A 25,469-nucleotide genomic window follows, 5' to 3' on the forward strand; every position below is an offset into this window, starting at 1 on the left:
CTCAATCTCCTGTCAAATCGTTCACCTTATTGTGTGATTGTTTCATTATATGTTGCAATGTAGTAATAGTGAAAATGGGGTGTATGGTGGATGTGGTGTGCTTGATCATACCAGAACTAGTACCTCTTCTGCCTGTCCCCTAGCCCCACCTCAGTATGTGGAGGGAGTATCTTCCGTGAGGCTGTTCCCTGATGCTGACAAGGTTGGGACCACTGGTCTAAATTCTATCATAGTGTTTTAGAGATAGACAGAAGAGAGAAGTCTGGAGTCTCTGAGACAAGAGCCAGACAGGCAAACAGTGTGTGAAGAGAATAAGAGTCCCAAAAAGTGTGAGGGAGGGAGAGAAGGAAATTTCAAAGTATAGAATAAAGCCATATTCTAGAGATGTCAAACAAATTCAAGGCTAAAAAGTGTCCTTTGACTTTGATAATTAGGAAATAACTGAAATTCCAACTAAAGGAAAGTATCGAAAAACGATGTGGAAGAATTCCAATCTCTTTTCTTAGAATTGTATTTGAGTTTAGTTAGTCACCTTTTGACCAAATGTTAGAGGAATTATCTGAAATTAGAAGAAAGTCTCTGAGAAGGGAAAGTGGGATTGGTTATTGTCGGAAGTGAATACAGCTGAATTCTTGGAAAGGAAAGCAAATCTTGTCCCCACAGAGCAGGGTGAAGCAAATGTACAGACACCTGGATGTTGTGAGGAGCCTGCCGTTATCTATGCATGAGAAGGGGTGGACAAGGCTGAGGTACCTCAGGCTAGAGGAGTGTCACTTAGAAGGAAGAGGAGTGATTTTACTGGGTGCTGGGGTGTATCATCCAGGAGTAAGCCAGTCATTCTCCCAGCTGCCTGGAAGGTTGAATGCTTGTTGCTCATGGCTGAGTCCCTCCCTAGAAACTGTCCTTTTTGAAGGTTCTGTTCCCTGCCCAGGTCAATATGTGGTCAATGACTTTAAACTACAGGAGTTTCAGGATCCAGCCTCCTTCCCTCAATTCAGGAGTTCTACCAAGGATCATCTCAGCTTCAGAGCTCTTATGAGATTGGCTGAAACCTCAGTCTCACTTTAATCTCTCCATCAATATAATATAGCACCTCTTACTATTTTATAGGTATTGTTCCCAAGAATAGACTTCAATAAACCTCTTTCATTAAATCTTGGGTGCAGAGTCTGTCTCTGGGGGAACTCAGTCTAAGAGAATGAGTATGTATGTTATCATCAGCTTTATGTCTCCAGATTTGGATCTAACTACAGAACACAGTATTGATTTCATCATTTAGAGGATTGATGAAAAGACTCAAAATGGGAAGTTAACATAATTCTAAAGCAGTAGCTTTCAACTAAAAACAGGGGTTGGAGATGGAGGAGTGTGTGCTATAGCTGTGCTACTGTATCTACCCTTGATACCTCTCAAAATTCTGATCCCTTGCACTCAATTCACCACCTCCTTGAGAAACACTGTTCTAAACACTATTTTTAAAATTAATTATTTATTTTATTTTATTTATTCATTCATTTTTTTAAAAAAATTTGGCCAGAGAGAGACAGAGGGTGAGAGTGTGAGAGAAAGTGAGAAAGCAAGCCACCAGATTCAGGACTTGAACCCTGGACAGCCATGTGGGAGTGTCCAGCACCTTAACCACCATGTCACCTGATGGTCCCCAACACTGTTGAACTGTCTACACATTGGGGTGGTCCTGTCTTGAGGGATCACTGTAGACAGAAAGGCCTATCAGTTATACAAAGTAGTTATTAGAGCAGAGAGCAGAGTAAGAGTTAGATTTTACGGGTTTATTTTAAATGAGATGCTTTAGCATATCTATATTCTGGATGAAAAAGAACAGTGGAGAGAGAGAGAGAAGTTAGAAAAAATAATTTAAAACTCTGCTTCATGGGGGCCAGCAGCTGGTGTGGTGATTAAGGCACTGAATTCCCACATGGCTGATGGCAGTTCGAGTCCCAGACCTGAGGGCTCGAAAATCATGCTAGGTGTGTGTGCGTATGTGTCCAAAATCCCAGCAGGAGAATGGAATAGGAGGGATTATGGCATGGCTATTCCCAATGGGGGTGATTTCTCACCTTCTTTCTCATGTCTGTCTCTCTTTGACAAGCACGTGTGCCCTATGGAAAAAACCTAAATAAAAAAGAAAGAAAGAAACTATTTCTCTTGGAAAGACTTATACTTGCACTGTGAATGATTCTCCAGTAGTCCATCTCCATGTCACAGAACTGGATTCTTACTCAGCATCTTTAGAATTAGAGTTGCCCTGCCCAACTCCCTAGCTCTTAAGACTGAAGGCTGGGGAGAACCAGTAGGGATGCCAGTGCTCTTCTGACACATTTCTAGATGGCTTAGCCTCTCTGGCTCTCAGTTGCTAGGGTTCATCATGAGAGCAAACTTCCACCCATTTGGAGAGCTAATTAGACTCTACACCTCCTGCCTACAGCTTGCCTGATGGTCTGGTGCTTTTGCAGTAGCCATCCTTCCCCTTGAGTCAAAACCCAAAGGTTAATAAATGCCTTCATATCTAATAGCTCAATATAAGCTATTATTATAATGAAACCAAACTGGGAGTCCAGCTAAATGTTCTTATCAGTGACAGAGGCGTGTGATCAGGAGTGGTCATGCGATAAGGTTTCACCACAATTAGAAATCACTTTTGGATGTTGATACCTCCTTCTGAGTTTCAGTGGGAGAATAAATTAGATGAGAGGGAGGGATAGGACATACAAGAGGAGGAAAAAAGGGAAAACAGAAGTCCAACAAACCAATTTGAAGGTTGATTTTTTTTTCCTTTTTTTTTTTTTTTTTGCTCTGAGGTGGGGGAAAGCGAATCTCCTTGTTAAGAAAGATTTGCTTTATAGCTTTGGCAGCTATTAACAAGCTATGACCTGAGTTGCAGCATTCCCCACGGGTCATAAAGATGACTATATGTAGGAGCCGATCATTAGAAAAATGATTAAGGCTATTATTAACGCATTACTCAATTACTTATTAATTACTTTAAAATGTGGCTAGAAATGAGGCAATTAGGAGTTCACAGCCCTAATTGGTAATTGAAATCACAGAGGGTGAATTGATGAGTGCTGGCTGCTCTGACATTTCGCCTGGTTCCTAAGAAGGAAGCAGCTGTGGAGCAGTACCCTGTAATCTCTCTTCTCACAGCACGGCCTCGCTCAGGGAGGGCATGTGTTTCCCCTGGGAGAATAAAAAGGCACTCACACTTCCATTTGACTAGAGAGCTTTGAAGTGGGTAGAAAGTAGGAGGGAAGCCGCGTCTTGGTCTTTCGCATGGTAGACACTGCAAGTAAAGCTGCACCCAGTAATCGAGGAAGGGTGATATGTGTGGCTGAGCTCACATTGAAAATTCTGGGACAAGTGGGTGGTTCGCCTACCATGTAAGCATAAACACGGATTTCAGCCGTCGGTGTCCCTTTGCTTGTCCAAAGCAGTGGGGCTAACTACTCCCTCCCTCCATGCAGGTCTTCAGAAGGCACTTTGGTCTCTTGATCATGAGTCCATCAGCTCTGTTATGAAATCAAGATATGAGACTGGCGGGTGGTGTGGTGGTTAAAGGCACTGGACTCCTACATGGCCAACTGTGGTTCGAGTCCTGGAACTGGTGGCTTTCTTTCTTCCATTTCCTCTCTCTCTCTCTCTGTCTCTCTCTCTGGTCAAAATGGGAAAATAATAATAAATAAAGTTAAAATAAAAATAGTTCTTGAAAAGATGAAAGAAGGTAAGATGTTCAAGGAAGGGGTCTCCTCCCATGCATTTCCCAGGGGTTTCTTCCTCCATGTATGCATTGTTATATTTGCATAAGTATAACATAGTAGATAATGCTTTAATATCATTTGTGTATCTTCCTGTTCTTCTGTTTAGTATCTTTAATCATATCCTTTGAAATTAGAGATACAATGTTTATCATATCACAGCCATGGAGAGTTAGTCTTCTCTTGTTCAGAAATAGGCAAAATGAAGACATCTCCTAAAAATTTAGTTGTTTGTTTTCTAGAAGACTTCAGTTCTCACAGGAAAACAGAGAAGGTGAAAGGAGGTGTGACAGAAAGGAGGGAAGGTGAATATGGAAGATGGAGAAAGAAAGGAATGAGAAGGCCAAAGAAAGAAGCAGAGGAGAGCACAGGGAGAGAGAAGCCGTAGAAAGTTTATGGGATATGCTATCTGAAAAACCTCAAGCTTATAAAATAGGGATGCCTTCCGTCCCATCCCGAAGCTTTTCCTTCTCCATATATTTTGGAAAGGAGGAACTTGTCTCACATCCATTTCTGGGCTCAGCCAGACTAAAGACTTGTCCACTATATGTCATCTAGTCTCACATATCTACTTTAAAAAATGCCTGAGATGTCTGCTATGGGCCATGGCCTGGAACTTTGAAATTACCGTCCTTTGTCACATCGGTCCTCTGCTGCTGTGCTGAACTCCAGAGAAGGATGATCCAGAGAAGGCCATTTTTCTCAGAATCCCATTTTAATTCTCCAGAGACCCATTAATGGGAGGAAGTTGTATGTAACTAAAGTTTAGAATTAACTAGAAAGCATTTTTGATGGCCATGTGGTACCAGGGAGTTCTGCTACCCAGCAGCTCTTCATCTTTGTTTGGTAATAACACTCCTCTTCCATTTAGGAAATCAGCCCATCCTCATTCCGTTTTGTCTGGTAGGGTATCACAGTCCTCTCCTCCTGGTAGCAGTAATTGGGCCAAGGGTTAGATACATGACCCAAACAAAGAAATCAGAACCCTTCCTTGGGGTGGATATATGGACTTGGAGGAAAAAACGTGCCTCTCCAGTGGAAACTGGGGTCACTAAACTCAGGCACCGTAGACCTAGAGCCTCTGGCAAACGTTTTCTCTAAGTGCAAAAGACAAAGCTCGTCTGTAGTAGAAGAAAATGAGGCCCACACAGAGAGTAAGAGGACAAAAAATTAAGAGATAGAGATCAGAGAAAGAAAGAGACCTAATACAATTATTTAAGCCCCTGGGTCCAGTCCTTCCTGAAGGAAGCCATTAACCCTTGGATTTTCTGAGTCTATGAACCAATGTACTTCATTTTTGGCTTAGTATAATTTAACTTGATGTTCGACCATTTGCAATCTAAAGAGTTTTGGTTAATAGCAAAAATAGCCCGGGGGTTAGAATGTTACAATCCGCAGGCTTATAATTACAGAACTACTGGAGAGTTGGGGAGTGGGAGAGAGACCCCCTTGCTGAGAAGCCGTGATCTTGGTTGAAGTGGTTGTGAAGCAGCTGGTGAAACTGTTGCCAGCTGGGTCTGTGAGTAAGATTGTGTGCCTCCAGTAAAGCTGGCAATGCAGGGGACTTGATGAAAAAATGAAGAGTGATGAAGCAGTTTTGCTATTTCTGGTGCCCTTCATAAACATTCTGCAATAACGAAGATAAGCTTTGGTTCAAGATGACCCATCTGAAATAGTAAAATATCACAAATAAAACAGCATATGGCTTTCTAAAGAGATGCCCTCTAGTCTTGGTGACAACAATCTAAGATCAGGACAGGGAGGAGGAAGGTCAAATAATCATAAGCCTTTTGAAAACGCAAGAGCTTAATTACCTGCCTCCACAAAGGCGGGTTAAGTGTCTGAAGTGGGAAATGCAATTAGGATATGAGACATTTAGGGGATCTTGTGGGATTTACGCTTTCTTCTCTAAGATAGGAAGACAGATTATCCTTTCTTCTGCCTTTTTTTTTTCTAAGAAATTGTAAAGGTATGACAAAACAAGGAATAATAGAACAAATAGATATTCTCCCACAATCCAGAATTAATGGTGATTAGTTGCTTACAGATGTAGGTAAACAATATAAATATAACACATATTTATTGACTATTTTGTTGCAGGACTGTAAACATATCAAATTTTATTGATCTATTCCCTTTATAAAAGACATTGTGTTGCCATCAGCTTTAAAGTCTCACAAGCAGTAGGTTAATGACTTTGTTATTTGTGTTTTGTGGTGCGTACATGTGAGGTTCTTCCCTAGTTTGTACAACCTAGAAGTGGACTACTGCATCACAAAGCTGGCATGGTTGTCATTTTGCTGGTTTCTACTCTTGCCTCTAAAAGTGTTGCACCAGTTCAAACTCAATCAGTAATATACGAGAATTCTGTTTTCCCCAGATCCTAGCTAGTAATTGACATTCTCAGACTTCTTAAATTATGTTTATTCATTTATTTTTATTTTTCTCTAGGCATGTGCATTTGCCCAAAAGAGAGAAAGAGAAAGTGAGAAAACGTCTTCTCAGGATTTTAGGCATACACACCTGGTGTGTTTTCAAGCTACCGAGTCCAGGTCTTGAACCACGCCGTTGACCCCATGGGATCCAGTTGCCATAACTGGATCCAGTTGCCATGGGATCCAGTTGCTCCAGGCCACCTGCTGGCCTGACACTGTCAGACTTTTAATATTTGCCTGTTTGATGTGAGAAAAACAGCATTGTGATTTGCATTTCACAGAATCCAAACAAGGTTGGACATGTCTTTGAAGTTCATTGTTCATTTGGATTTCTTCTATGAACTTTGTAACCTTTGGTTATTTTTGTATGGTCTCTCTTATTGATTCATGAGAGTTCTTATAATATTTAGGCTTTGACGCAGTCAGCCTGTGTTTGAATTCTGGCTTGTTAGTAACTTGCAAACTAATAATATTTTCTGTGCTTCAATTTTCTTGTCTATAAACTGAGATGATGATATTTCTTCCCTTATAGTATTATCATGAGGATTTATTGAGTTTTAATAGCTGTGGAAAGTATTTAGTAACCTGTTCTTTTAGGGTTCCTTAACTTTTCACACGCCCCCTTCTTTGCCTGACCCTGCTTTGTGTGCCATTCATGCTCTTACACATCATTATAAATTTAGCAGAAATAGCATGTTTCAAAAGATGATCTTTCCCTTGACTCCCAAAATACACAGCATTATGCTCTGCTCAACCCTGTGAGGGCATTGAGGGTGAAGACCGTGCCTCATTCATCTCAATATGCCCAGTAGCTAGGATCATTACCAGCATTTAAAAAGGATTCACTCAATGTTGAATGATTGGTGGACAGTAGCTGTTCCAACTGGAGGAAAAAGAAAACTTTAAAATTCTTGCCTTGCGAATCAGCAATTAAAAAATGCGGTAGCCACAGGGAAGGTTAACTTTAGAATCATTTATTAAATACATATTTCACAAATTGTGAAGTTTCATTTCAGAAATCTGGTGTACGTGTGTAATATGAATATAGCAAGCACCTAGACACTCAGGCATCGTGTATACACACAAACACACACACACACACACACATGCACTGTAGGAAAAAAACAACAGAATCTTTAGGGGGAAAGTAGTTTACCATAGCTCTTCCTAGAACTCATCTCAGAGCTTATTTAAAAGAGACAATTCATTCTCTTCTGGACCTCAGCACAGATTTCTGCTACACTGAGCTCCTGGGCTGGTAACACATCAGAGAGAAAGGAAGGTGTCATTTGGCAATTTGGTTGCTGCTGATGACACAATCATCTTTCATGAAAAAAAGTCAGCTCCAGGGGAGGGCTGCCTGTTAGAGCGAAGGGACAGGAAGTTAAGAGAATTGGTTGCTAGGTTTTCCTCTCAGGGAAGTGAGCTAATTTTTTTTGCTGAGTATGAGAAAAATGCAACCTATTTATTCTGACTGAGATAATATTAGAAGAGGAAAGGTTGAAAAACAGTAATATAAACCTTGACTGTCACAAGGACGGCAGCGTCACTGGGAGGAGTCACTCCCGTTTTGTTCACCCTTTATGTACTGAGGACCAAGCACTATGCTTGCCACTTGAAGATGCTGAATGAATGTATAGAAAAATACCTTCCAAATACTGTCTTCTGTTTTCTAGATTTTTGCCATAGGGCATGTGCACTCACAAGTCAGAGAGGGAAAGTGAGAAATCCGCCCTCCACCCCAAAGGGGAGGGCCACACCTCAGTCCCTTCTCTTCCGTTCTCCTCTCTGGATTTGAAAATGCAGGCACAGGCACCCATTGTGATTTTCAAGCCCTCAGGTCTGGGACTCAAACTACAGTCAGCCATGTGGAAGTCTAATTCCTTAACCACCATGCATGCCACCTGCTGGCTCCCATCTGTGTGCTTTATCTAACATATATTAATAATTATTTATTTAATAATACTATCATTATTTTAAAATTTGACCAGAGAGAGAGAGAGAGAGAGAAAAGAAGAGTGGGAAAGAAAGCTGCCAGGTCCAGGACTTGAACCACAGTCAGCCATATGGAAGTCCAGTGCCTTAATCACCATGACATTTACCGGCCCCTATCTAATATTTTTTACTGAGGTACTATAATCCTGTGATTCTTCTTGGCTTTACAGAGATTTAAAAAATAACAAGATTAACGCTGTATACAATAATTTCTCAGTTTTTCACATTTATTTTATGATACCATAGGAGAAACAACTTTTAGATTTTTATGTAATTAAATCTACCTAAACAATTGTTCCAGCATCATTTATCAAGTACTTTTTCCTTTACATATTGATTTATGATGAAAATTTTACTATATATTAAATTCTCACATATATGAGAGGCGGTTCTAAAATGTTTATATTGCTCCATTGATCATACTGTCAATTCTGCCCTAGATACACAGCATCTTGATAGTTGAATGTTTATTTTAGGTTTTATTTTATCTTGTAAGACAAATCTCTCTTCACTACTCCTTCCACCTTCTTTTATTTATTTTTTGGGGGAACTTTTTCACTAGTCAAAAGTGTATACTTTAAAAAAATAAGTTATAGGGACCAGCAGTTGGCATAATAGCTATGTCGCTGGACTCCCACGTAGTTGACCATGGTTCAAGTCCCGGACCCGGTAGCTTAAACTCACACTGGGCACATGTGCATGCGGGCCCAAGATCCCAAGAGGAGAATGGAGGAGAAGGGATTGCAGTGTGACCATTCCCCCGAGGGCTGATTGCTCGTTTCCTGTCTCTCTGTCCCTCTCTGTCTTTCTGGTGAGCACACGCATCCTATAGTAAAAACCTCTCAAAAAAATAAATAAGTTATAGTGTCACTTGGTCAAGTAAAAATGAGAAGAACTCTTTTACAAGTTTTTTATTGGAATAACATTAAACCATTAAATTATTTGAGAGAAGTCGAACAATAACCTTTATATTTAACATTCCTATTCAGGAACGTGGTATGTGGTATATCTTTCCATTTATTATAATGTGTCTCTCCATATGTTTTCTAATTTTCTTCATATAATGACACCATTTTTTCTTTTTTGGAGAGAGTTTTTTTACTAGAGGGCGCATACACTCACTAGAGAGACCACGAGAGACAAAGAGACAGAAAGCAAGAAATGATCCCCGGGAGGGGGTGTGTGTGTGGCCACAATGCAATCCCTTCTCCTCCATTGTCCTCTTGGGATTTTGGGCACACATGCACACACACGTGGAGAGAGTTTCAAACCTCTAGGTCCAGGACTCAAACCACAATCAGCCATGTGGGAGTTCAGTGACATAACCACTACACCATTTGCTAGCCCCGATGACACAGATTTTTTTAAAACGGTCTTTCATAAGGTTATTTATAAACTTGCTTAATATTTTATTTTAAAATCTTTATTTTTAAATTGCCAGAGGTCATGCACACTTGCTATAGAGAGATGGAGAGACTGAGAGACAGAAAGAGGGAGAAGACTCCCTGTAATGGGACATAGTCATTCCACAATGCCTTCTCTTTCATTTCAACATCCTGTTGGGATTTGGGTACACATATCCATACGTGTGCATTTTTCAAATTACTGGCCATCAGTAATCCTGCCCCCTTAACCATAGGCTATAGAGTCAACCTAATTTTAGGATTTTTGTTTTTGTTTTGTTTTTAAGAGAGCTTTTTGCTATAGGGCATGTGCACTCGCAGGAGAGACAGACAGAAAATGAGAAATCAGTCCCCCAAGGGGATGACCAGGCTTCAATCCCTTCTCCATTCTCCTCTTAGGATTTTGGGCACATGTGCACACACACCTATTGTGAGTTTTAAGCCATTGGATCTGGAACTAGAACCATGGTCAACTACGTGAGAGTCCAATGATGTAACCATTATGCCATCTGCTGGTCTCCCAATTTTAAGTTTTTAAAAGTTTATTTTCTTGGACCACCAGGTGGTCTGGATCACACATGGCTGCCTTGGCGGTTGAGTCCTGGACCCAGTGGCTTGACAAACATTTGGGGCACATGTGCATGCATACCCAAAATCCCAAGAGGAGAATGGGGGAGAAGGGATTGTATTGTGGCCATCCTCCCGGTGTCTAACTTTCCCTCCCTCTGTCTCTCTCCTGTGAGCACACATGCCCAATAGCAGAAATCTAAAGTAAATAAATAAAACTTTATTTTATTTCTCTTATGAGAGAGAAACAGGCACCCTATACAGGGTCTTCCCACTAAAATTGTCCTACCAGTCCTGCAGCCAGCCAGGAACATGGGTCCACCTGGCAAGTTCAAGTAGAATCTGGAGCATTCCATATGATCCCCACATCACACAACAGTGCCCTACTGTCTGCCCCTGTAGCAGGACCTGCTTAAGTATTTTTGATGACATAGAATAAAATAGTTTTATCATCATGATTTTGACTAGGTTATCATTGCTAAAAAGAAGCAACTACGGATAATGTATATCTATGTTTGCATCTTGATATCTCTCCCTCTTTTTTTTAGTGATTTTTGCCATAGAATATGTGTACTCACAAGAGAGAGACAGAGAGAAATCACCCCCCCCCCCCCATGGGAATGACCACACTGCAATCCCTTCTCTTCCATTGTCCTCCTGGGATTTTGGGCACACATCCACACATACCTGGTGTGATTTTAAAGCCCCCATGTTCAGGATTCAAACTGTTATTAGCCATGTGGAAGTCCAGTGCCTTAACCACTCTGTCACCTACTAGCCCAATATCTGGATGTTTTTCTAACTTCTTTTTTTTCTAATAATTTTTATTAAAATGTATTGGGTCTTCTAAGTCATTAAGTTGATACTGTATAGAATACTTTTTCTTACTTTAATAGCTTTAGCTTTTTTTCATTGCAGATTTATAAATATTGATGAAGACATTAAGGACACTGTTTTGTCTCTGAATTTTTTTTTAAGACAGAATATTGTATCTCCATCTTCCCACCTTAGCCTTCCAAGTAGCTGATGCACAGCACCATGACAGCTCTGTTTAGACAGGGTGGTGCTATGTTGCCCAGGCCAGTCCTGAACTTTTGATCCTCTTGCCTCAGCCTCCCAGTCATTAGTTAGGGTTAAAAGCACAGCCTCTGTGCCCAGTTTTTGAGGAGTCCAGGAACTGAGCCTGGGCCTCCATGTGACCTTAACCTGGGGAGCAGCAGTATCTTCACAGGGCAGGTAGGCCTGTTTCTAAATTTTAAGGGAAGTATTTCTTTTGTTTCAGTTTCCAAAATGTTGGTTGTAGATTTTGATACTCTTTCTAATGTTAAGGAAATTTCTTCCCTTTCTTAGTTTCCAAGACTTTTCACAGGTATTAATAGATAACCATTTTTTAAGATAATTTTCAATCATCTGCAGGAATGATTAAATTGTTTTTCTTTGTTGACCTATCAGTGGATGGACAGTATTAATAAATGTACTACAAATAAGTAAGTCTTGTATTCTAAGAGTTAAATCTGCATAATATTCTGAGAATGTTATCCTATAATATACTACTATATGTTTATTAGAGTCAGAGTGTAGAAAATACAATTCAAGGATGTATCATGAAATACAACAGCTATAGGCCATTACACCACACCATCCATTTCCATGATTCTGCTTGACTCTTTTTTTTTTCATTTTTAAATTTTATTATTATATTTTTTATATTACATTTAGATCCATCTGCAAATCAGTTTTAGAAGAGATAAAAAGGCTCAGGTGAAGTCTTGCTAAGTTATAACTCCGACTTGTTTTCCCTCACTTCTCAAAGATATCACATAAAAACACAGAGAGTTACCTAGGAATACTGGTTAAAAATTTAAAAATCTAGTAGATCCCAAGGGAAGTTCCTAATGTAGATGGGCCTTAAGTGCTAAGTGGTCCAGAGCTTTCGTGTACCAGAGCTGCCGAGGAGTTCCCCCACCCCTCACCACGCACAGTAATCTACTGATTAGTACACCTCTTTATGTGTGCTTGTAAGGAATTCATTTCCCAGGATTCAAAACAATTGAAGCATATAGAGACAGATGGTGGAGAATCGTATCCAGAGAGATCAAGTTGACAGTATGAAAGAGTGGAGGCAGAGATAGCACTGAAGTCTCCTTGTACTCAGGGAGGGAACAAGGCTCCTCGCTCTTATCAGTACATTTTGTATTATAGCTATGGGCTGTTAACAACAAATCCTCAATGTTCTCCATCCTTATATCTGCTTGTTATAATCTTTAAAATTAATCAATCTCTAAATACATCATTGCCAAAGGTCTGTTCTATTTTAAACTGTGATTTTATTTATAATACTGACATTACACATCCATTTCTAGAAACTGCCTGGAACAGTGGTTTTAGTCAATCAGATAGTGTGGTATCAGTTAATAAAGCAGTCTCTAGACAGACAGTCTGGGTTCAAAGCCCAGCTCTTCTACCTTCTGACTGTGTCAACTTGGGCAGGTGATTCAATATCTTCCAGACTTGAGTTTCCTTGCTTGTAAGTCAGAGATAATAATAGAACCTTCCTTACAGCATCATTTGGAAGAATCAATGAGTTAATGATGTAAAGTGCTTAGAACAGCAACAGTTCCACAAATGGGCTTCCTCCATGTTGGGTATCAGTTCTGCAATAAGACAGCAAGTAACAGAGGAGGGTAGGGATGAGAGTGGACAAGAAAAAAACTTAAGCCTCTCCAGTGCAGAGAAGTTCCTTTTGCCTCGGGAATCGTCCTGACCCAGAAACAGCATTGGTGGTGTGACATTAGGCTACTCTGTGTTCCCTGAAAATTCCAGATTTATATTAATACTCATGGGATAGTCTCTGGAGACCTAGACTTAAATCTTAGCCCTGTTGGGCCTTAACTCATACATGGTCACTCAGGCAAACATGGCTTAAGCTCAAGGAAAAAAATCAGTTAATTAGGACATTATTTTTCATTGTATAGTTTTATGGTGTTTTCTTAAAAAACAAATGGTTTATTGTCTTGGCCCTCTGAGAGCAAAACAAACCATAAACTTAAAACAAAACAAAACAAAACTGGGAACTTGCCGGACAACAGTCCTTCTGACAGATAGAACATCATCTATTCAGCAGAGAAAATTAAGCTTGCTTGCTTGCTTAATACTCCCAAGAAAAAGCCAGAGACTGGTAACTTTTCTGTAGTCATCTTTATCAAAACTTCGCACAACAGAATCCTGTTCCCAGAAATAGGGAATAGAGGCCCAAGGACTAGCAAGAAAGAGGCATGAGGTTCACTCGTGCTTGTTCGCTGAGATTAACTTGGAGGATGGCTTCTGGTGGCAGAGGTTGGGCGATATCCACAGGACCTCAAGAGCTCTTTGCCACTCTCTAGACTAATTAGCACATACGAGCACGTACTCAGAGTCTCTCAGACATCTTGATTGCATACCTGTGTATTCATGCACACTTCTCACATTCAGACACTCTCATCTTCAATACGCACACATACAGACATGCGATGGTTACAAGTCCAGGGCATTAAAGAGAGTCAGAGTCGTGGAGGGGTGAAAAGCTTATATAAGTTTGGAAAAGGGAGCTTTTTGATAGATTCTGTCCATGTAAGACTGAGGCACAGGGCTCTTCTCAAGCTGTTCAGCATGATTCATGAAGGAAAGGCATTAGGCCAGAAACAGCTCCCTATGGGTATTTAATATTTATCTTTTAATTCAGTTATTTAGGAAGGCAGGCGGTGGCACAGTAGTAAAATGTGGCACTCTGTTAGACTGATGCAATGGAAAGATTCCAGTTCATGCCTGGAAACCTCCTTGAATATGCTGGGCACATGTGTGCCCATCATCTGGGCCTGGCTAAGGCTCGGGAGGCAGAGGCAGGAGGATGAGGATGCAGCAAGACCATGTCTTAAAGAATTGCAACCTTGTTTTTAGGTCCTTCTGTTTTCTTTTCCATTTTAACTCCAGTTCTTATATAATTTTACATCTAAGTGTAATGCATTTTCATTTCAGCCAGCAGAAAAAGGTCAGGTTCCTCAGGTGCTTTCGACTTCATATTCGCAGACAGAATCATTGAAAGCTTTTGATATATTTCTCCTAAGGGTTTTTTGGAATGATACCAGGTCACTCAATCATCAAACATTTATTTCAACAGCATTTTAAAAATCTTTTACTCTTTGCCAAATGCTGGGCAAGTTGTTGGCTACAAGGTTGCCTGGCTGAAATACTGAACAATTTATACACAGAAAAAAATAAATAAATAAAACCAAAGCAGCATACCTATTGTATTATTTTTCTAGGGCTGTTGTAACAAGTTACTGCACACTTGGTGGCTTAAAACAAAAGAAATTTATTCTGTTACATTTCTGGAGACTGGAAGTCTGAAATCAAAGTGTTGGCAGAGCCATGCTCCTTCTGAAAGCTCTAGGAAAAATATCTTCCCTTGCTTCTTCTTAGCATCCATTGGCTTCTGGAAATTCCTTAGCATTCTTTGATATGTAGCTGCATCACTCAAATCTTTGTCTCTGTCTTCTTCCCTGTGTATTTCTCTGATTCTTCTCCTTCTATAAAGATACCAGTGACTGGAGCGAGATCCAACTCTCAATTCGAGATGATTTAATCTCTACGTTCTTAACTCACTATATCTACAAAGACCCTATTTCCAGATAAGTCATATACTGAGGTTCTAGATGGGGTTCCAAGTGGGGTTCCAGGAGGATGTGAATTTGGGGTGGGGCAGAATTCAACACCCTGTAGCTGTCATTGCAGGCTTGGGTCTGTGTTGATAATACTGACAGCAAAAGAGATGCCAATGGAGGGAAATTTAACATTGCCTGGGTGAATTGCTGTCCTCTTGCTGATAATTTTTCACAGTGCTATTCTGCATCCTGCAGCTATCCAAGCCCAAAATGCTCACTTGCATTCTCACCTCCCAATTCACAAGATTCTTTGACGTAGACACTGGCTCACATGGATTTACCAAGCTCCCCACCTGTGCCCTTGTAAGTAGCCTGGCCCATCTGGATTGGAGTGTTGCTCTTCATTATCTATCTTCTGTTCATTTAACATAGATTCACTGGACCCTTCATGTATGCCAGGCACTTTCTTGAATGCTGACTTCTTGGTGATGAACATTCACAGGCAAGCTCTGTACCCTCAGGGAGTGAACATTCCAGTTGGCAGAGTGAATGAGGAATGGGAATAAGCAAAACAATAAATAAATAAAGCACATGGATACTTAGCACCTAGAACAGTTTCTTGTACATAATAAGTGTTCAATATATATTTGTGCATTGATGGAATGAGCAAGATTGTTTCTGGTAGTGGTAAGTGATATGAAAGAAATAGACTGATGTGAAATACAACAGAGAGAGGATCAACACGGAAGCTCTTTGTGAAGGTTATGCTTAGGCTAACATGGGAGGAAAAGGAAGGAGCTAGCTAAGGGATGTGCCTAAGGTAGAAGAAAGAGCAAGGAGATATCAGTGAATCAGTAATAAGCTGATTGCATTTGGGGACAAAAAGAGAACAATGTGACCGAGACTGAGTAAAAGGGAGAGTGGCTAGAAGCTGGTGGCAGAAAGGTAGAGGGGGCTGAGTTAGGCTGAATGCTGAATTAAACAAAGGAATTTGAGTTTAATTTCCAGAGCTATTTGAAGTCATTTGAGGTTTAAGCAGCAAATCAATGTGATTTATTTCGTGAGTTAAAAGATCACTATTGGTACTCTGAGAAGAAAGGATTGTAGGAGGTAATATTGGCAGAAGGGAGTGGCTTAGTTAGGATGTCTTAGCACATAAACAGAGGTGTGAAAGATACCCTCTCTGTCCTCAGTGTAACCAGGAGAGGGTTGGGTTGGCCAGAGGTGAGAGGTGTAGGGTTGTTCTGGCTACAGTTATTTTTCCTTTAATCTGAGCAGGCTGAATACTTCGCGTCATTTTTCATGTATGTCATGATGTAAAAAAGATTGGAAAATTTAGTTGCTCTTTTTTTTTTTTTTAAGAGATTTTTGCTATAGGGCGTGTGCAGTCACTAGAGAGACAGAGAAACAGAAAATGAGAAATCACCCCCCACCCCCCACACCCCCAGGGAGACTGGGCACACCACAATCCCTTTTCCTCTAGTCTCCTCTCAGGGAGTCCAGCAAAGTAACCATTACTCAGTCTGCTGGTCTCACCATTCAGCTTCTTTTACACACTCATTCTGTGTTTGGAGAATTTCTACTGTGGCAGACAGCTTTCAAGATGGCTTCTAATGATTCCCTCATCTTGGCATTCACACCTTTGTGTAGTCCCTTCCTGTGTTGTACCAGGGATTAGTTTGTGTAACCAATAGAATACAATAGAAGTGATGGTCTGCCACTTCTAAAATTAGGTTATAAAAATCTGCCCTGTGTCTTGAGCTCTATCTCTCTCTTAGGTTACTCATTCTAGGGTAGCCAGCTGCTATTTCTCAAGAACAGGTATTCCTGTAGAGGAGCTTCTATGGAGAGGAGCTAAGAAAGCCAGCCAACAGCCAACCAGTAAACGTTCTTTCTTTTTTTTGTTCAAGGGTATGTATGTGCACTCACCAGAAAGAGGCAGGGAGGACAGAGAAAGGGAGAGGAGAAAGCACCACTCATGGAGATTGCTTATGCCAAAATCCCTTCTCCTCCATCTACCCTTCCTTGCAGGACTTTGGGCACTCAGGTACACATGCCCAATGTGTTTCTCAAGCATCAGGTCTGGGACTCGAACCACATAGATGGCCATGTGGGATCCTACTGTCCTAACCACCGGACCATGGAACATTCTTTTTCTTTTTAAATTAAATTAAATTAAATTCATTCATTCATTTATTTTAATTTGACCAGAGAGAGAGGGAGAGAGAAAGTGAGAAAGCAAGCCACGAGGTCTGGGACTGGAACTGTGGTCAGCCATGTGGGAGTGTCCAGAGCGCTAACCACCACACCACCTGCTGGTCCAACCATGGAGCTTGCTTTCTTGCTTTCTTTCTTTCTTTCTTTCTTTCTTTCTTTCTTTCTTTCTTTCTATCTTTCTTTCTTTCTTTCTTTTTTGTAGAGGTTTTTGCTATTGGGCACGTGCGCTCGCCAGAAAGACAGAGAGAGACAGAGAGACAGAAAGCAAGAAATCACTCCCCAGGGTGGATGGCCAGCCACAATCCCTTCTCCATTCTCCTCTCGGGATCTTGGGCACGCACGCACACGTGCCCGGCGTGAGTTTAAGCCACCAGGTCCAGGACTCGAACCTCAGTTGGCTACATGGGAGTCCAGTGACATAACCATTATGCCAACTGCTGGTCCCAGAGCATTCTTGAAAGCAGCCCTGGTGAAACCTTCAGATGATGCAGAGCTGGCCAGCAACTCAACTGTAGTTTCAAGAGAAACCGTTAACCAGAATCACCCAGCAAAGCTGCTCCCAGATTTATGACTCTTAGAAATTGTGAAATATGAAAGGTTTGTGGTTTTAAGTTGCTTGACTTGTGAGTAATTTGTTTCATCTTTGTTTTGTTTTGTTTTGTTGAGCCCTGGCATCATCAGATAGAAGCCAAAGACTCTTATTATCTTCTCTCACAGTTCGGGTAAAGTAACCTGACACAGTAAAAGAAAATGAAGAAGAGGACTGGAGGTTGGCATGGTGGTTAAGGTGCTGGACTTCCACATGGCTAACTGTGGTTCAAGTTCTGGATCTGGTGACTTGCTTTCTCACTTTCCCTTTCTCTCTCTCTCTCTCTCTTGTATGTGTCCTATAGCAAATTAAAGAGAGAAATAATAGTTATAATAAATAAAATTAAATAATTCTTATTAAAAAAAAAAAGTGAGAATGAAGAAGAAAACCAAGCGAGATCTCAAAGGCCACAGTGATGGTTCACATTCTCTAGCTTCCCTAGTCCTAGTTCTTTCCACCCTTACCCCACCCCACTGCACGCTTGGATATCTCTCTTTGATGATATCAACCATCTTCTGTATTTTCACTTGTGTTTGTGTTTAAAGTTTCGTGTAGTGGATTTCCTTCAAGTGGGTTCACTGTCAATTGAGCTTGAAAACTATTAAACGCTGCTTCAGAAAAACCTGTCTACCTTTTCTTGCTTGAATAATATATAGAAGACATTTTACTCATTAATATCATAGTAAAAGGCTAAAAATTAAAAACTCACCAAACAAGCTTTGAATTATACCTTTAGTACTCCAAACATTTTGAAAACTGAACAAGACCACTTCTTAACTATTTTATTCAGATGGTATCCTAAAAGCAGTTCCCCAAAAACATTATGTTACCTTAAATAAAACAACTGATACATAATAGTCTTTTTTTTATATCGAAAAATAAAAATTAAGGCATGTGCCTTTATTTTAATCAATGGAGGTTATAGTTGTAGTTTAAAAGACATACCTCTTCTTCTAACTAAATCCTCAAAATCAGGTAGCCATCTGCAGTTCATTAAAGTTCATATTTTGCATAAAACCTTCAGAATCTAAACTTGATGTGTTCACTTCCTTTCAGTACACCACACTCACTCCAAAGAGGTCTAAGCTCAAAAGATCCTTCATGAAATGTAAAATAAGCTCTTCCCTTATTCCCACAGCTCAGGGCTGTAGTCTGATGAACCAGAGAAATCCCAACTCCTTGGAAACAAATGTTCTTCCAAAAGGAAGGACTTTTTTTTTTTTTCCAAAAAGGAAAATAAAAATAGCTTATTTGCTATATCCACATGCATCTAAGGACAGTATTTTTAATCTCAACAAATAGAATCCATTACTTTACTGGCCAAACCTGAAAAAATTACTCTGTTCCCAGCCAGAAGGCAAAGGTTATTTAACATACACACACATTTTTTGAGAACTATATGAAAAAGAGAGAAAAGAGATGACAAACTTAGTAAAGTACTACCCAGTTGAAAGAGAGAACATTTATGTGGTAAAGTTCAATAATTATCATGAACTTATTGAATCTCCCATTTAAAATATATATCTAGGGTTTGCCCTGAAGTGTAGACATTAAGGGAGTGAATCCTCCAGAGCTGACCAGTTGGAATCTTGGCCCAGTTGCTTGGAAAAAAAAAAACAAAACAAAAAACCACCAGAGACATGTGCTTATGTGTCCAAAATCACAACAGGATGTAGAAGGGATTGTATCTTGACCATACCCTGTCAGGGGGTGCTTTCTCCTTCTCCCTCTCTCTCTGTCTGTCTTTCTCTGATGATCATGCATGCTCTCTGGCAATTCTGTGGTTCAAGTTCTGGATCTGGTGACTTGCTTTCTCACTTTCCCTTTCTCTCTCTCTCTCTCTCTTGTATGTGTCCTATAGCAAATTAAAGAGAGAAATAATAGTTATAATAAATAAAATTAAATAATTCTTATTAAAAAAAAAAAGTGAGAATGAAGAAGAAAACCAAGCGAGATCTCAAAGGCCACAGTGATGGTTCACATTCTCTAGCTTCCCTAGTCCTAGTTCTTTCCACCCTTACCCCACCCCACTGCACGCTTGGATATCTCTCTTTGATGATATCAACCATCTTCTGTATTTTCACTTGTGTTTGTGTTTAAAGTTTCGTGTAGTGGATTTCCTTCAAGTGGGTTCACTGTCAATTGAGCTTGAAAACTATTGGAGACTGAACAAAAATAGGAATATAATTGAGGCAAAAAAACTGCTTCAGAAAAACCTGTCTACCTTTTCTTTCTTGAATAATATATAGAAGACATTTTACTCATTAATATCATAGTAAAAGGCTAAAAATTAAAAACTCACCAAACAAGCTTTGAATTATACCTTTAGTACTCCAAACATTTTGAAAACTGAACAAGACCACTTCTTAACTATTTTATTCAGATGGTATCCTAAAAGCAGTTCCCCAAAAACATTATGTTACCTTAAATAAAACAACTGATACATAATAGTCTTTTTTTTATATCGAAAAATAAAAATTAAGGCATGTGCCTTTATTTTAATCAATGGAGGTTATAGTTGTAGTTTAAAAGACATACCTCTTCTTCTAACTAAATCCTCAAAATCAGGTAGCCATCTGCAGTTCATTAAAGTTCATATTTTGCATAAAACCTTCAGAATCTAAACTTGATGTGTTCACTTCCTTTCAGTACACCACACTCACTCCAAAGAGGTCTAAGCTCAAAAGATCCTTCATGAAATGTAAAATAAGCTCTTCCCTTATTCCCACAGCTCAGGGCTGTAGTCTGATGAACCAGAGAAATCCCAACTCCTTGGAAACAAATGTTCTTCCAAAAGGAAGGACTTTTTTTTTTTTTCCAAAAAGGAAAATAAAAATAGCTTATTTGCTATATCCACATGCATCTAAGGACAGTATTTTTAATCTCAACAAATAGAATCCATTACTTTACTGGCCAAACCTGAAAAAATTACTCTGTTCCCAGCCAGAAGGCAAAGGTTATTTAACATACACACACATTTTTTGAGAACTATATGAAAAAGAGAGAAAAGAGATGACAAACTTAGTAAAGTACTACCCAGTTGAAAGAGAGAACATTTATGTGGTAAAGTTCAATAATTATCATGAACTTATTGAATCTCCCATTTAAAATATATATCTAGGGTTTGCCCTGAAGTGTAGACATTAAGGGAGTGAATCCTCCAGAGCTGACCAGTTGGAATCTTGGCCCAGTTGCTTGGAAAAAAAAAAACAAAACAAAAAACCACCAGAGACATGTGCTTATGTGTCCAAAATCACAACAGGATGTAGAAGGGATTGTATCTTGACCATACCCTGTCAGGGGGTGCTTTCTCCTTCTCCCTCTCTCTCTGTCTGTCTTTCTCTGATGATCATGCATGCTCTCTGGCAATTGAAAAAATAAACAAACCAGGCCAATTCATAGCATGGTGGTTGAGGTGACTAGATCCTACATAGCTGAGTATATGGTTTGAGTCCCAGACCTAGAAGCTTGAATAACATCCCAGTTACATTGTGTCCATGCCTAAAATCCTGACGGGAAGAAGAAATGAAGAAAAAGGGGTGTAGTGTGGCCATTCTCCATAGGGGATACTCTCTTTCTGTCTCTCTCTGGTGAGCACACATGCCCTCTAGCAAACTTTAATTAAGTAAGTAAGTTAATGATATGTTTACCTAGTTTGTGAAAAATCTTTATGAAAAATGTGAACTTTGAAGAGTTGCAAATAGAGAAGTCTCTGTGTTGAAGTAAGTAAGGTGACTAACACCAGCGGATCTGGCAACAGCGCAAAAATGAAGTAGTGAAGTGATGCACACCAGAGATAAGTTAGTAGAGAGAATGCAGACTGCAGTGGAATCACTGATTCCCCAGTCAGATAGGAAGGGTATTAGCAGAATAATAGGATCACAGAGGGTTTTGCCTGTAGTTTATAGAATAATCACCTGGGCTTTGATCAGTTCTTTAGTAAGGTGTGTATAATTCATTTTGAAGTGCATGGATTTGGTTTTCCTGCAGTTGTCCAGGGGGATCGTAAGATTCTGCAAAAATGTATATAAAATTTGAAAAATCCTGCCAGGCAATTCTGATATGAGAGTCATAGGGAGGTAGATTGTGTTAAGTTTCAGCCTCTAGAGTCTCTTTAATGAGAGTTTGAATATCCATTCTGTTGCTTTCTAGCTGTGTGACCTTGGGCAAGTGACTTAGGCCTCAGAATTTTAGTGTTCCCATCTATAAAATCAGGATGTTAATAACTTTTGCAAATGGGCACGATGATGATCAAATTAATATAAATAAAGCACAGCATACAGCATATAGTGCAGAACAGTTGTTCAATAAATATTGGTTATAAATGAATGTGTAGGCTGTTCTGGAAGACCACACAGGCCACAGGTGTACATTGGTCAGACCCTGCCCACCCTCCCATGCACAAACATAATCAAGGCATAGAACAACTGCACCTGCCAGGATTAGTGAAGGTGCAAGGCCAAGGCTGGTCTTACTGGCCACTGGGCCTGTTCAGTTTAGGACATAGGTTTTGTGCACTCACCTGGTCCCCCTGTAGCAGAGGAGTGGTTAAGAGCCAGGCTCAGAAATCACACAGCCCATCTCTACTGCTAATGACCTTGGGTAGGCTGCTTAATTTCTGTGCTTAATGTTTTCTCAGTTGAAAAATGGCAAATATCAATACTGTCTGAGCTAACGTGTTTAGAGCTTTTTTTTTTCTTTTGTACTTTTTGGTATAGGGCGTACACACTCACTGGAGAGAGAGCAGGATAGGGGAAAGTGAGAAATTACCCCTCTCCCCCACATGGGGATAGCCATATTATAATCCCTTCTCCTCTATTCTCTTTGATTTTGGAGATTTGAGGCACACATACACATGTGCCTAGTGTGTTTTTCAAGCTATTGGGTCTGCAGCTTGACAGACAGCCGTATGAGATTCAGCAACCTCAGCCACCACATCATCTAGTTGGCCCTTTAGAGCAATTTTTTTTTTTTTAGAGCATATGACACATAGCACACACCAAAAAAAAAAAAAAAAGGTAAATACATTGTAATATAATGATCATAATAATAACTTTGGAATTTATTTCTAGGACTCCAAGTTCTGCTTTGCTTCCTGATAAAAGCTTTACGAAATGAATTGATGGAGAGAAAACAAGAAAGAGGCCAGCTGGTGGCACGGTGGTTGAGGCGGCTAAGTTCTACATGACCAGCTTCACAGTCTGAATCAGGACCAGGGACTTGAAAAGCACACCAGGTGCATGTGTGTGTCTGTGTGCCCAAAATCCTGAGAGGAGAAAGTATTGCCATGAGGCCAGCCTGCTACAAGGGTGTTTTCTCACTTCTTCCTTGTCTCTGTCTTTCTCCAGTGAGCTCTCATGCCCTATGGCAAAATTAAAAAAAAAAAAAAAAAAGGAAAGAATGAGAAAGAAGAAAATCAGATGCAGGTAAGTTAGGGGTGGGAAAGAAAAGTCAAGAAAATTTGCAGTAGGGAACTCAAAGTATAACTAATACCAAGAGGGTAAGCTTTTACATAATATAAAAATATTTAGAGAAATAAGATATATCTAGAGAGAAATAACTTTGGTGATATAAGAGTCAATTAATTTGCAGTTATTATTAATTAATTAATGTAAGATATAAGGAGAGGAAAAAGCTTAAACATGGAATTTAAGATCCAAACCAGAGGTTGCATGAAATGGGCACTGAACAGACATTTGATATATTGATTTGTTGATTGAATTCAGCAGATAACCTTTAGGCAGATTCTGGAACAGAGTGGGGACTGAGACAAACATGTTTTTTCTTATGGTTTTCTAAATAAGGCCACAGAGGCAATATAATGGATGTTTTACGTTTTTTCTCTCTCTCTCCCTCTCTGTTCTTTCCCTCTCTCTGTGTCAAAGCCATTTGTTACTGAGCAAAGGATCTTGAAATTCTTTTTTAAGGGCTCAGTACCCATATTCTCAGCCATAAATGTGCATGCTGACCTTTTCTCTTAGCAGGCAGATAGAGGAAGTCAGTCTGCTCTAGAGTCATTCTCAGCCCTGGGGGTAAAGAGAGGCTTGCTGTGGAAGATAAGGGAAGCTATTGGCCAACTGGAATATTTCTTTCTGGCATCTCTTTACCTAGTTGGTTATTTCCTCACCACTTGTGACATGACCTAGCCAGATTTGGATTTCATAATCTTCTCTCTAAAGAGTGTCCAGAGTGACCGCTGCAGTGGTCCAGACCTGTCCAGGGCAAGGGGCATCAGCCACTTTGAAAGGCAGCTTCACTGATGCATAAAGGTGTTGTTGTTGTTGTTTTAATTCTTCTGGTGATGGAGGACACTGAGGTTTTTTCTGTCAGCAGAAATCTGACCTCTGCTCTCTCTTCTGACCTCATTCTGAAAAGATACACAAATGTAGAACCAGGAGTGCCTACTAAGAAGACACAGCAGAGAAGTGCCAGGCCCTCTGACCCGGAACATCACCTTCTGTTCCTTTTAGCATATTCCTGGTGTGGTGTATCTTTTAAATGCTAATGCTAATAAACCTTTATTTAAAGGGAAAGAAATGGGAGTTATAACTTTGTGGCTGTCAATCACAAAATCAGGAAGGAACTCACACAGCCTGGAAAGAGGAATAAGACTTTTGAACACACCAGAATAACCTGCTACTTGGGATGATGGTGCGGCAGTGATAGACAGTATGGGCAAAGGGGAGCTCCTCAATTCCGAATTTGCTTTCATTTCATCTGTTAAGAGAAATTCACTCCCAAGCAGAAAGAACGAAGCTCACAGATTTAAAAAGGGATCAGTGATCAAGATGAAAGAGTGGTGGTCACAGAATGTGAGCTTTAAGTCAGTTCTAGTCTCTAGGTCTAAGTGAATTATGCTTGGGCTCTAAAGCAAGTGTGAGGATTAATACCCAGTCTGCGTAATTAAACAGGATGTTTGTGAACACTTCATGGGAGTGCTAATCAGTAGGAGATAGTGTGGGTTCAGAGCACCAGTCATGTTAATTGAATCTTACATTCTTTTGCTAAAGGTAACTAGCAAAGAACTGAATTAAACTAAATGCCAATTCATAGGAAGCTTTTGCCATTAGGAAACACAAACCATTCCCAGGTATGGAATCTGGGCCTTGGGAGCAGTGGTGAGGATATGGTTTGAGAGCAGCATGAAAGACTTGTGGAGTGCATTCTCTGCATGTTGAGGTGCTGTAATCTAAGTTGCAACTCGGAAGCCTGAGGCACGGACGGATGGAGAAGTAATGGGTACTAAATGCTAAATGACTATGTCTTGGAACAGAAGTATGGCGTAGAAAGCATAGGATCTGGAGCCAAACTTAAGTCAAATTCTGGTAATAACCATAAGTTGTGGGGTCTTGGAAAAGTCACTAAGCCTCTCTGTGCTTGTTTCCCCATCTATAAAATGGAGACATATGCATCTTAGTGTGTGGTCAGGGTTAAATGAAATAAAGACTACAACAAAGTACATGGTATATGACACATGCTCAGTAATCATCAGTTGTAATTATTATTATTATTATTATTCAGGTTATATTGTTATTCAAGTGTCTTTTTCCAAAAGCTCTTTTCCTCGGCATATAAACTGGAGGTTCTCAAACTCTGTTGTTCAGAATCACTATCCACTGTCTTGGTCTGTTTGTACCGCTATAACAGAGTACCTGAGACTGGGTAATTTATAAGGAACAAAATTTATTTTCTCACATTATAGAAGCTAGGAAATCCAAGGTCAAGGTCCCAGTTGATTTGGTGTCTGGTGGGAGCTCTCTTCTTAGCTTGCAGAGATCTACTTCTCATTGTGTCTTTCCATGAAAGAGAAAGTGAGAAAGTGAACTCTTGTGACTCTGACTCTTCTTACA

The 25,469-nt window shown here is 40.0% G+C and overlaps 1 long non-coding RNA gene across 2 annotated transcripts in view; it reads left to right on the plus strand.

Annotated features, from left to right (window-relative positions):
• Positions 1-22,998, plus strand: part of LOC102490298 (uncharacterized) — a 52,113-nt gene extending 29,115 nt beyond the window's left edge. Inside the window, exons 1-3 of one of the 2 annotated variants that reach the window (XR_336713.3) lie at positions 17,741-17,817; positions 22,692-22,855; positions 22,968-22,998. This is a non-coding gene — a long non-coding RNA (uncharacterized LOC102490298). Of the gene's footprint in view, positions 1-17,740; positions 17,818-22,691; positions 22,856-22,967 lie in introns of those variants that run through there. The other variant, XR_336712.1, reaches the window with a different exon arrangement.
• The last annotated feature ends 2,471 nt before the right edge of the window (positions 22,999-25,469 follow it).

This window comes from Tupaia chinensis, unplaced genomic scaffold (assembly GCF_000334495.1).
Source record: "Tupaia chinensis unplaced genomic scaffold, TupChi_1.0 Scaffold142134_1, whole genome shotgun sequence".
NCBI classification, from domain to species: Eukaryota; Metazoa; Chordata; class Mammalia; order Scandentia; family Tupaiidae; genus Tupaia; species Tupaia belangeri.